The sequence below is a fragment of the Tupaia chinensis genome, unplaced genomic scaffold (genome assembly GCF_000334495.1).
Source record: "Tupaia chinensis unplaced genomic scaffold, TupChi_1.0 Scaffold000010_1, whole genome shotgun sequence".
In the NCBI taxonomy this organism is placed as follows: domain Eukaryota; kingdom Metazoa; phylum Chordata; class Mammalia; order Scandentia; family Tupaiidae; genus Tupaia; species Tupaia belangeri.
This window is the reverse complement of record NW_006159440.1, coordinates 433,393-444,365: the sequence shown is the minus strand read 5'-3', so window position 1 is coordinate 444,365 and position 10,973 is coordinate 433,393. Positions and strand designations below refer to the sequence as shown.

At 49.8% G+C, this 10,973-nt stretch overlaps 1 pseudogene; it reads right to left on the bottom strand.

Annotated features, from left to right (window-relative positions):
• Positions 1–10,317: 10,317 nt before the first annotated feature.
• The window catches only part of LOC102471310 (cytochrome b-c1 complex subunit Rieske, mitochondrial-like), a 17,298-nt pseudogene continuing 16,642 nt past the window's right edge, over positions 10,318–10,973 (bottom strand).

The window sequence follows — 10,973 nt, the reverse complement described above, 5'->3', positions numbered from 1 at the left end:
CCGGGATGCGAACCGCGGTCGACTACGTGGGAGTCCAGCGACATAGCCATTACGCTAACTGCTGGTTCCCCACACTGTAATTTTTTTAAAAGAGATTTTTGCTATAGGGTGCATGTACTTGCTGGAGACACACAGAGAGACAAAGAGAAACAGAGAGAAAGTGAGAAATCACCCCCTGAGGGGATAGCCGTGCCGCAATCTCTTCTCTATTCTCCTCTATTCTCCTCTAGGGATCTTAGACACACACACACACACACACACACACACACGTCCAGTGTGAGTTTCAAGCTGCCAGGTTCAGGACCCGAACCATGATCAACTATGCCATCTGCTGGCCCCCACACTTAAAATTTTTTTTGCCCACACGTGGCTCAGACGCGAAGTTGAAAAAGCAGTCGCAGCTACACGGTGTGCCTTCGGGCTTACTAGCTTCTGGTCGGGCATCCTATACCAGTCTCCTGGTCTGTGCAGACGGACACACCTTCACCCGGCCTTTCTTCTCCTGATGCTGGACTTCTGAGGAGTAGCTAATTGTCTGCCGTTTCTGGCGGCGCTGCACACAGACCCCAAACATGCCAGCAGGAGTCGGTTGTAACCGATGACTCAGTGCTGGCTTCTGTCCTTAACTACTATGGCTACTATTTTGTTTGCATTATTTATTTATTTATTTATTTATTTATTTATTTATTTATTTATCTCGAGAGGTTTTTGCCTTAGGGCAAGTGCACTCGTTGGAGAGAGACAGAGACAGTGAAAGGGAAATTGAGAAGTCACCCCACAGGAGAGATGGCCATGCTGCAATCCTTTCTCCTCCATTCTCCTCCTGAGATCTTAGACATGCACACACTTGCGTCTGGCTTCAGTTTCAAAGCTGCCAGATCCAGGACTCGAACTGTGGTTGGCCATGTGGGGTCCAGTGACATAACTGCTATGCCATCTGCTGGTCCCCTATTTTATTATTATTATTATTATTAGTTTAATTCACCAGTGAGGGACAGAGAGAGAGAGAGAAGAAAAGTGAGAAAGCAAGTCACCAGGTCAAGGACTCGAACCACAGTGGACCATGTGGGAGCCCAGTGCCTTAACCACCATATCACCTGCCGGTCCAATGGCTACTATTTTCATTGCTGATGTCATTAACGTCAACCATGTGTGTCAATGCATTGCCCTCTGATCACAAAAGCAGTATGTGGTGGCTGTAAAAATTCAAACATCACAGAAATATTTAACTTTAAAAGTCAGGACGCCCCACACTCTGCCCTGCTCCTCACAATAACCATTGCAAAGTCTAGTATTTAGTCTTTCAGAGTTGTGTGTGAGTGTTTTTCAAAAAAATGTAAAGGGATCATGCTGTATATTCCGCCCTAAACTATGATCCTTCGATATTAAAGGTTACATCCGAAAGGCCAGGAAAAGATTTCTAATATAAAAGTAAGAATAATGCCAAAGAATCTTTTTATAAAACAAAGAATTACTGAGAATACCTCTTTCCAGCTTTTAGAAATGTGAAAATGCGCTGATGTGTAGCCATATGGTAGAAGGTTTATTTCCTTGAAGTTCACCCAAAGGATTGTTCTCATGCAGTATTTATTAAAATGTGTGTTTTCTGTCTAACATTATTGAAGAAAACAAATATTTCCCTGGATCAGACTAACCATCTTATTAACTGTAAATCGCATTATCTGAAATGCAATCAATATTCCTCTCGTACGCACGGCTCCTAGCGTCCTTCTAAACCACATCAGCAGCCGGAGGAGTCCACATGAGCCACAGCAGGCTTTGTCTTGTCGAGCTATTGTTCAGATTTCTTCATCCAAACCCTGCAGTCTGAGCGGAGCATTAATTATCATGGAGGGCAGGGGGGGAAATGTCACCTAAAGAAAGCATTACTGTCGGTGAAGGAGTGGCACTTTCTGGTTTAGATACCCAAATCAAACATCCCTTCAAAGAATATTTTTCGAGGACGTTTTATATTCTGAGCTCTGAGCTCAGTGCTGAGAGAGATACCAAGACAATGGAAATGGTCCCTGCCGTGCGGAGATTGCTTAGGGAGTTTCTACCGTTTGGTGATTTAAGCTCATGTTCTGGGTATTAAGCCAAATTATTTGCTTTCAGGCAAGCTTTATTGCAACTAGATGCATATTAATATCGTCTTTGTGATGTAGACATCTCTCACTTAACAGAGTAGAATTTTTTAAAGTTTCCTTAAAGTGAATTTCTGCTAAAGGGATCATTCCATTATAAAATAAGATAGGCTTTTGAAACAAAAGACCTTTGTCTTTGAATATACTAACATTGAAATTTTTTTATTTTATTTAACTTTATTTATTATTTATTCATTTGTTTATTTAAATTTGACCAGAGAGGGACAGAATGAGAAAGAGAGAGAGAGAGAAAGTGAGAAAGCAAGCCGCCAGGTCCAGGACTCGAACCACAGTCGGCCATGTGGGAATCCAGCGCCTTTAACCACCATGCCACCTGCCGGCCCCTAATGTTGTAATTTTTTTTTTTTGGAGAGGTTTTTGCTGTAGGGCGCGCGCGCTTGCCAGACAGACAGAGAGAGACATAGAGACAGAAAGCGAGAAATCACCCCCCAGGGGGGATGGCCACGCCGCAATCCCTTCTCCTCCATTCTCCTCCCGGGATCTTGGGCACGCACGCACACACGCCTGGTGAGAGTTTTAAGCCACCGGTCCAGGACACAAACCGCAGTCAACTACATGGGAATCCAGCAACATAGCCATTACACTAACTGCTGGTCCCCTAACATTGTAATTTTTATTTTTTAAAATTATTTAACTTTATTTATTCATTCATTTTAATTTGACCAGAGAGAGAGAGAGAGAGGAAAAGAAAGTGGGAAAGCAAGCCACCAGGTCCAGGACTTGAACTGTGGTCGGCCATGTGGGAGTGTCCAGCGCCTCAACCACCATGCCACCTGCTGGTCCCAACATTGTAATTTTTAAAAGCAAACATCTAAAAATCACCTGCACTGAAAATGCATGTACAGCATTAAGCAAGTCCTCAATAAAGTCCCACAGTCGAATTAGCATATGAGTGATAACAATGTTGGCCGTATTTTAAATATTCCCCTTCATCCACACAAGGCTCCTCCATTTACTAAGTCTGACTCAAAATACTACCGTGACTATCACAGCAAAAGGACCCCCTACATGTGTCCGGAAGCCCTGGCGGCATGATCGTGTCTCTCATGGCTTCTAGTCCACTGTCGCAGTGCCTTTCCTGGAGCGTTGAGATTTAGTAAGTTTCACTTGAACCTCAGACCTCTGTATGTGGCTGGCTGTAGCGCTTGAGCAGTTTCTGAATGAGTTTTGCAGTATTTCCAATTCTTGAATTTACTTTTGTCTTGTCAATTTACCAGATAAAGGGATAGAGACTGATTGGTTAGTTTCCTGAGACTAGAGGATCTAATATCATGAGCAGTCCAGTTTCTGAAAACTAGACTTAAGCAACCTGAATCTCACCCGAGATTCCGTTGCTCTCAATGGGGGCAGCCCAAGGCTCCCATGATTTCCGCGGGTGATGCTGCCTGCTGGTATCGAGGGACGCCATGGCTGCCCCAGTCTAGTCTGGTGGTCTTCAGTTGTCGAGATACATGTAAGACGACTGGAGATTCAGCCTTGTAGCACAATGGGTAAGCACTGTGCTCTGGGGGCAGCATACCAAATAGTCAACTACAGTTCAAATCCCAGCTCCAGAGGCTTAAAGAACATCCCGGGGAACATGTGTGTCCATGCCCAAAATCCTGAGTGGGTGGAGAAATGGAAAAGAAGGGATTGCAGTAGGACCACGCGGCAGGTAATTTCTCCTTCTATCTTTCTCTCTGTTTCTTTGGCAAGTGCTCGCACTCTGTGGAACTAGTTTTAAAAGAGCAAAGACAGCACGCCTGGGATCAGACAGTGCCACAGCAGTAGTTCAGCCACTCTGAGAGGCTGACCTGTGTGGGGCTGTCTCAAGACGGCAACCAGATACCCTCCTGAGTACGCCAGGATGCGCATGCCCCTAACCTGGGGCTGCTGGAGCTGGGCGTGGACTAGGCAATGGGACCCTACTGGGGGTGCAATCTCTCTGTGTGTCTCTGTCTTTAACTCATAGAAGAAATAAGTAAAACTTTTTTATTTCATTTTATTTTTTTTTTATTATTTCTTTAATTTGAAAGAAGAGTGATAGAGTGAGAGAGTGAGTGAGAGAGTGAGAGAAAGTGAGAAAGCAAGCTGCCCGGTCCAGGACTCAAACCTGGAATACGGCAGGTATGCACATGCGTGCCCGGAGTCTGACGGTCTGCAGGACCGAAGGAGGGGATCTCGGCATGACCAGACCCTTTGTTGAGTACTCCTCTCTGTCTCACATGTACACGCACATACTCCGTCATGAATAAAGAAAAGAAAAAAACTTGGGACCAGTAGATGGTGTAATGGTTATGTTGTTGGGCTCCCATGTAGTCGACAGCGGTTCAAGTCCTAGACCCAGAGGCTTGAAACTCAAAATCCCAAGAGGAGAATGGAGGAGAAAGAATTGCAGTGTGGCCATCCCCCCCGGGGTGGGGGTGGGGGGATTCCTCAGTTTCTGTCTCTGTCTCTCTGGTGAGCACATGCACCCTATAGCAAAAATCTCTCTCAAAAGAAGAAAGAAAAGGAACCAGCAGTTAGTGTAATGGCTATGTCGCTGGACTCCAACGTAGTCGACCACACTTCGCATCCCGGACCCTGTGGCTTAAAACTCATGCCGGGCGCGTGTGCGTGTGTGCCCAAGATCCGGAGAGGAGAATGGAGGAGAAGGGATTGTGGCATGACCATCCCCCCTGGGGGGGGATTTCTCGCTTTCTGTCTCTATGTCTCTCTCTGTCTGTCTGGCAAGCGCACCCGCCCTATAGCGAAAAAACCTCTCCAAAGAAAAAAAAAGAAAGAAAAGAAAAACAAGTCCTGCCTGCTCTGTGTCGTGGGCCTGGGTCTACCCGTTCCACATGCAATCTGTAACCAGAAGTATTTGGGGAAAAAAATTCAACAATAAAAAGAAATACAAATCCAAAAGTACTGTAACAACGGTCAACATAGTGTTTGCGTTGTGTTAAGGGATTACAGTAACTAGAGATGACTTAAAGTGTGCGGAATGGTTACATCACTGGACTCCCACGTAGTTGACCACAGTTCAAGTCCTGGACCCAGCAGCTTAAAACTCACTCCGGGCACCTGTGTGTGCTCAAAATCTGGAGAGGAGAATGGAGAAGGGACTGTGGTGTGGCCATCTCCCCTAAGGGGTGATTTCTCGCTTTCTGTCTCTCTGTCTCTCTGGCGAGCGCATGTGCCCTATAGCAAAAAAGGGAAAAGTTATGCAGGAGGATTGTACAAATTATTTGCAAATACTATGCCACTTTGTATAAGGGACCGCGCATCTGCGTGTTGTTGTATCTCAGGGGCTCTCATACCAACCTGCTTGGATGCAGGGCGACAACTCCACTCTGTGTGCCTCGTTTGTTTTTGTTTTTCCTAGAGGGTGCTCGCGCTCACTAAAGTGCCTGGGAGTGGAGAAGTCACCCCCACAGGTATGGCCACACTCCATGCCTTCTCCTCCATCTCTCTCTCCTTTCAGGATTTTGGGCACACATGCACACATGCCTGGCATGTGTTTCAAGCCACCAGGTGCAGGACTCAAACCACATGGTTGGCCATGTGGGGCTCTAGCTGTCTTAACCACTAGGCCACGGAGCCAGCCCTCTTCTGTTTCTATTGTTCTGTTTAAGTCAGAGTTTCTCTGAGTCCCGGTTCTCCCTCCTCAGGCTCTCAGCGGGGACTGCACACTAGGCCAGGCTACGTTTTGGTCAGGGTCTCTCTATGTTGCCCAGGCCACTCAGGAGCTCACAATCCTTCTGCCTCAGCCTCCCGAGTCTCCGGGACGACAGGCACTTTCCACAGCACTCAGCCGTTTGGTTGGAGTGGAAAGCAAACCCGGGTCACCCATGTGGTTCCAGCCTGCAGAACACAGCATCTTAGCAACACGCACCGCCACAGCAGGAACTGTGTTCTCCTAAGAGGAGAGGTGACGTGAGGATGGGGGCAGAGACTGAAACAATCCTGCTACAAGCCAAGGGACACCAAGGGTTCTGGCCACCCCCGGGAGCTGGGAGGAGAGCCTGGAACACATTCAGCCTTGTGGCCTCCAAAAGTAGCCAACCCTGCCAACACCTGGACTTCAGACTCCTGGCCTCAGAACGAAAAAAACATTTGTTTTTCAAGCCACCCAGGTGGTGCAAGTTTGTGCCAGGAAACACTCTTCCTTTTTTTTTTAAAAAAGAGATTTTTCCTATAGGATGTGTGTACTCACTGGAGAGACAGAGAGACAGAGAGACAGAGAAACAGAAAGTGAGAAATTACCCTCCAGAGGTGATGGCTACATTGTAATCCCTTTTCCTCCATTCTCCCCTCAGGATTTTGGTCATGCACACAGGCACCTGGCAGGAGTCTCAAACCACCAGGTCTAGGACTCGAACCGCAGCCATCCATGTGGGAGTCCAGCAACGGAGCTCACAATCCTTCTGCCTCAGCCTCCCGAGTCTCCGGGACGACAGGCACTTTCCACAGCACTCAGCCGTTTGGTTGGAGTGGAAAGCAAACCCGGGTCACCCATGTGGTTCCAGCCTGCAGAACACAGCATCTTAGCAACACGCACCGCCACAGCAGGAACTGTGTTCTCCTAAGAGGAGAGGTGACGTGAGGATGGGGGCAGAGACTGAAACAATCCTGCTACAAGCCAAGGGACACCAAGGGTTCTGGCCACCCCCGGGAGCTGGGAGGAGAGCCTGGAACACATTCAGCCTTGTGGCCTCCAAAAGTAGCCAACCCTGCCAACACCTGGACTTCAGACTCCTGGCCTCAGAACGAAAAAAACATTTGTTTTTCAAGCCACCCAGGTGGTGCAAGTTTGTGCCAGGAAACACTCTTCCTTTTTTTTTTAAAAAAGAGATTTTTCCTATAGGATGTGTGTACTCACTGGAGAGACAGAGAGACAGAGAGACAGAGAAACAGAAAGTGAGAAATTACCCTCCAGAGGTGATGGCTACATTGTAATCCCTTTTCCTCCATTCTCCCCTCAGGATTTTGGTCATGCACACAGGCACCTGGCAGGAGTCTCAAACCACCAGGTCTAGGACTCGAACCGCAGCCATCCATGTGGGAGTCCAGCAACGTAATCATTATGCCATCTGCTGGCCCCACACTCGGCCTATTTTTGAGGGGGTATCATTAACTCACTATTTCCACTTTGATCTTTTCTCAGTCTATGGACACACCAGCCAGAGGCAGACGTGTTTTCTGCTAAAGCCACCAATGGGTGGGGCCCCTCCTCTGGTCACCCTCCCCGTAGCTGTCTCCACCCTAGCAGCATCACTCCCACCCCCAGGGAGCACAAGGCTCATGTCTGTACCCCTCAGTTCTGAGCTGAAAATCTCCTCTCTGTGAGATCTGCCCGGATCGCCTTTTTCACCGTGCACTGTCACCTCCCTTGTCCTCCTCCTCACTGAATTCTTCCTGTAACACCTACTGCCATCTAACAGACGACGCCTTGCAGTGATTGCTTTTAATTTTGTCTGCATCCCCCCATTTGGCTCTAAGCTCCACGAGGGTGGAAGATCCTCGATAAATTCCCTTTGGCTGAATGAATGAATGAATGAATGAATGATGTCCCCTCCTATCACTCGGCAGGACCCTCTAGCCACCCTGACTCGCCCATCTCAGATCTCCCTCTCACATCTAAGTGCATCAGGACCCTCTAAGTCCTCCCTTCTCGTTGCCTCAAAGTTACACTTCCATCGTCTGGTCACTGCGACCACCACCCCATCGCCCAGCGACCCCGTCCTCTTCAGAAGCAGACTCCCTGCCTTGGCCCCTCTCCAACACATCCTAAATTGCTCCTGTCATCCTACTGTCCCTACGAACACCCTGCCCACCCCTCGAATATCTCTTTAATATCTCTCCCCAACCAAAGAGAAAAACCCTCACTGACTGTGAGAGGCGAGATTATTAGTGATGTTTATCTTACTCAGTATACTTTCTCGGGTTAAAAAAAATCTATATTAAAGTTACATCTTTCTTATAAACATGATAGGGTCCAGCCAGTGCTGCAGAGGTGACAGAATGCTCTGTGATGCTGATGCCCATGGGCGGGTCCCAGGCTCCCTCTACATGCCAGATGCAGGGGCATGTGCCTGTTCTCTGGGCCGGCCGGGGCTGGGGGGGATTGTGGCATGAATTCACAGCAGCAGGGTGGGTGGCTGTCCCTCTTCCTTCTTCGCTCTCATTGGCAAAATAGATAAAAATACATTTTAAAAGACAAAGATCTTGGCAGCCAGCATCCCCCTACCAGCATCCCCCTCATTCACCCTTTCTCCCTCCTTGAAAGCTCTCCACTCCTCCATTAGCAGGTAAAATTGAACTTGGCCAGGTCAGTGGCACAGGTAACACTGAGCTCGGAGATGCTAGACCACACGGAAAGGTGGCAGGTTCATGCCCAAGTCAGGTGGGTCCCAAATGTCACCAACAGGAGCTCTAGGACTCCTTGCTCGAGGTCTCCCAGAAGCTTAGGAGCCACTTTACAGAGCACCTGTGACGCTCCTCAGGTCCGCGAGGTGCCCATCCAGGCTGGCTGGAGAGGAGGGGGTGCCCTAAAGACTCCTTGGGGGGGGGGTCCTCTCTCTCTCTCATGGAAGAAGTAGTAAGTTTTTAAAAATACTAGGACCAGCAAGTGGTGTGGTGGTTAAAACACTGGATTCCCACATGGCTGACCATGGTTCAAGTCCCGGTCCCGCGGCTTGCTTTCTCACTATCACTCCCCCTTTCTCCCCCCACCCTGTCTCTCTCTGATCAAACTGAAGAATGATACATAACATTAATTAAATAATTTTTTCAATTACTGAATGGACCTGCAGTGTGAGAGTCTCCCGCAGATCCCAGATGGGTGGGGGGTATTTCAAGCCAGCCAGGGCAGTCTGAGGGAGTGGGACTCAAATCACAGCCGGGCCTGAGGGGCAGTTACCTGCTGGGCCTTCAGGAACACTTTCTCCTCACTCCATTGCGTAATACTTAGCTGAGGCGGGATGTTGTGCTGGGTTTTGTCATTGCTCACCTGTAAATACTAACATGGTCCTTGTGATTTCCTAGTCAATAAACCATGAGAACTCTTAACTGCCAGCCCTCCTCTGGTGGAGATGAAATCGATTTTGTAAAGCCATTTGGATTCACCAGAAACAACTGCCTTTTAACACTTGTCTAAACTCCTACCTAATTATTTTCAGGGCTTTGGGCTACAAAGCAAATTGCATTATGTTCTTCTAAAAGTATATACTTACAGAACCACCTATAATCCCTTCCAAGGAATCTCTGCAAGTCACTACTGGAATACGTAATGTCATAAATTCTGTTAGCTCACAGAGGTACAGGGCTGGGCGTGGGTTAGAGAACTGCAGGTCCGGGACCTCTGCACTGTCTCCAGGCCAGATCTTAACGAAGCCGGAAAATAAATGACCAAATGTTCCAGTTCCAAAATCTTCCCAGCTTCTGCCTCCCAAATCTCAAAAATATTTTCAGGGAGAGTAAGACCCATCCATAAACAGCTAAATTTAAAAGGGATGTGTGGAAGAACCTTCTAGTGGTAGGATCTGTGATTATTTTCCTGACTGGGAACAGCAAATACTCTGTCGGCTGGAAGCAGAAAATCCACTGTGGGCGGCCCCACCACACACACACACACACACACACACACACACACACACACACACACACATAAACACTAAGTCATCAAGCAGTGGCAGCCCCCGGAGCCAGACCTAGTCCCACCTCCGGGATCCCTCCACCCAAGTTCCCAGGCAGGAGCCAGCAGAGAGAGACAGATCTGGGGATGTCTACATTAAATCTGTGAGGTCCAGCTCACGCTAACTTGGGCAAATGCTAAGAAGTATTTGCACAGCGAGAAAGCGAGCGGGCCCTGTCCTGGAACGACGCGCGCAGACGTTCAGTCTCCCCTCCCGCCCCGTCGCACTGAGCTTCTCCCCCCTGCGCTCTCCCACACCCCTCAGCACCTTCCGCCTCCCTTTCCGCGGTCACCGTTGGGCACGTCCCCACCCCCATGCCCCGGGGCAGCCTTGCAAAGCTCCCCGGGGACTCCGTCCCCCTGCACTCCCCACTGCTGCGGGTGTGAAGGCCCTCACGCAGCTAATCCAGGAGCGGAGGCCCAGGTAAGGTCGGCGACTTGCCCAAGTCACAAAGCCGGCAAGCAGAGAGCAGAGCCGGCCCCGGGGAGTCCGGCTCAGTGGCGAGCTCTCCGGGTGCTCAGTTCAGCGCCCTGCGGGCCCCCCCAGCCCCCGGAGCCTTCCAGCTGCGGGCAGCCGGGACTTAGCCGCAGGGAGCAGCGAGAGGCGCCCGAGGGTCCTGGGGCGAAGGCGGCCCGCGCTGGGAACTGCTCCTGCGAGCATCGGGGTGTAAGTTAGGGTGGGGCAGGCGGGGAACCCTAACCCTAACCACCGGGGAGAGATGTAGGGGAGGGACGTGCGAGGCCGGGAAAGAACTCGTGCATTCCTTCGTTCGCTCACTCACTCACCCCTCCTCTCGTCCGCGGGGCTCGGCTCGGCGCTGATTTGCAGGTGCCACCTGCTTTCGCAGCGGTCCGCAGGAAGCAGGGGCCCTGGAGGTCGCGCCCTCCTTAACCCTGTAAATATGCAGCACGTCCAAGCTGTGCGTGGGCCTAGGAGAGGGGAGCCCCTGACCGCCGTTTGGCAGATGGATGGGAACCCTCCTTTCCTCAGAGAAATCCTCACTCGAAGACCACGTGGCAGGGAGCGGTGGCCGACGTGACTCTGAATGTCGGTTCTTCCCGGAGTCACTGGTTCAGAGAACCCGGTCTGGTGCTCTGAGCGGTGGCTGAGCCGCGCTCCTTGGCTGGGCTCCCAGGCTGGTCCCCGAGTA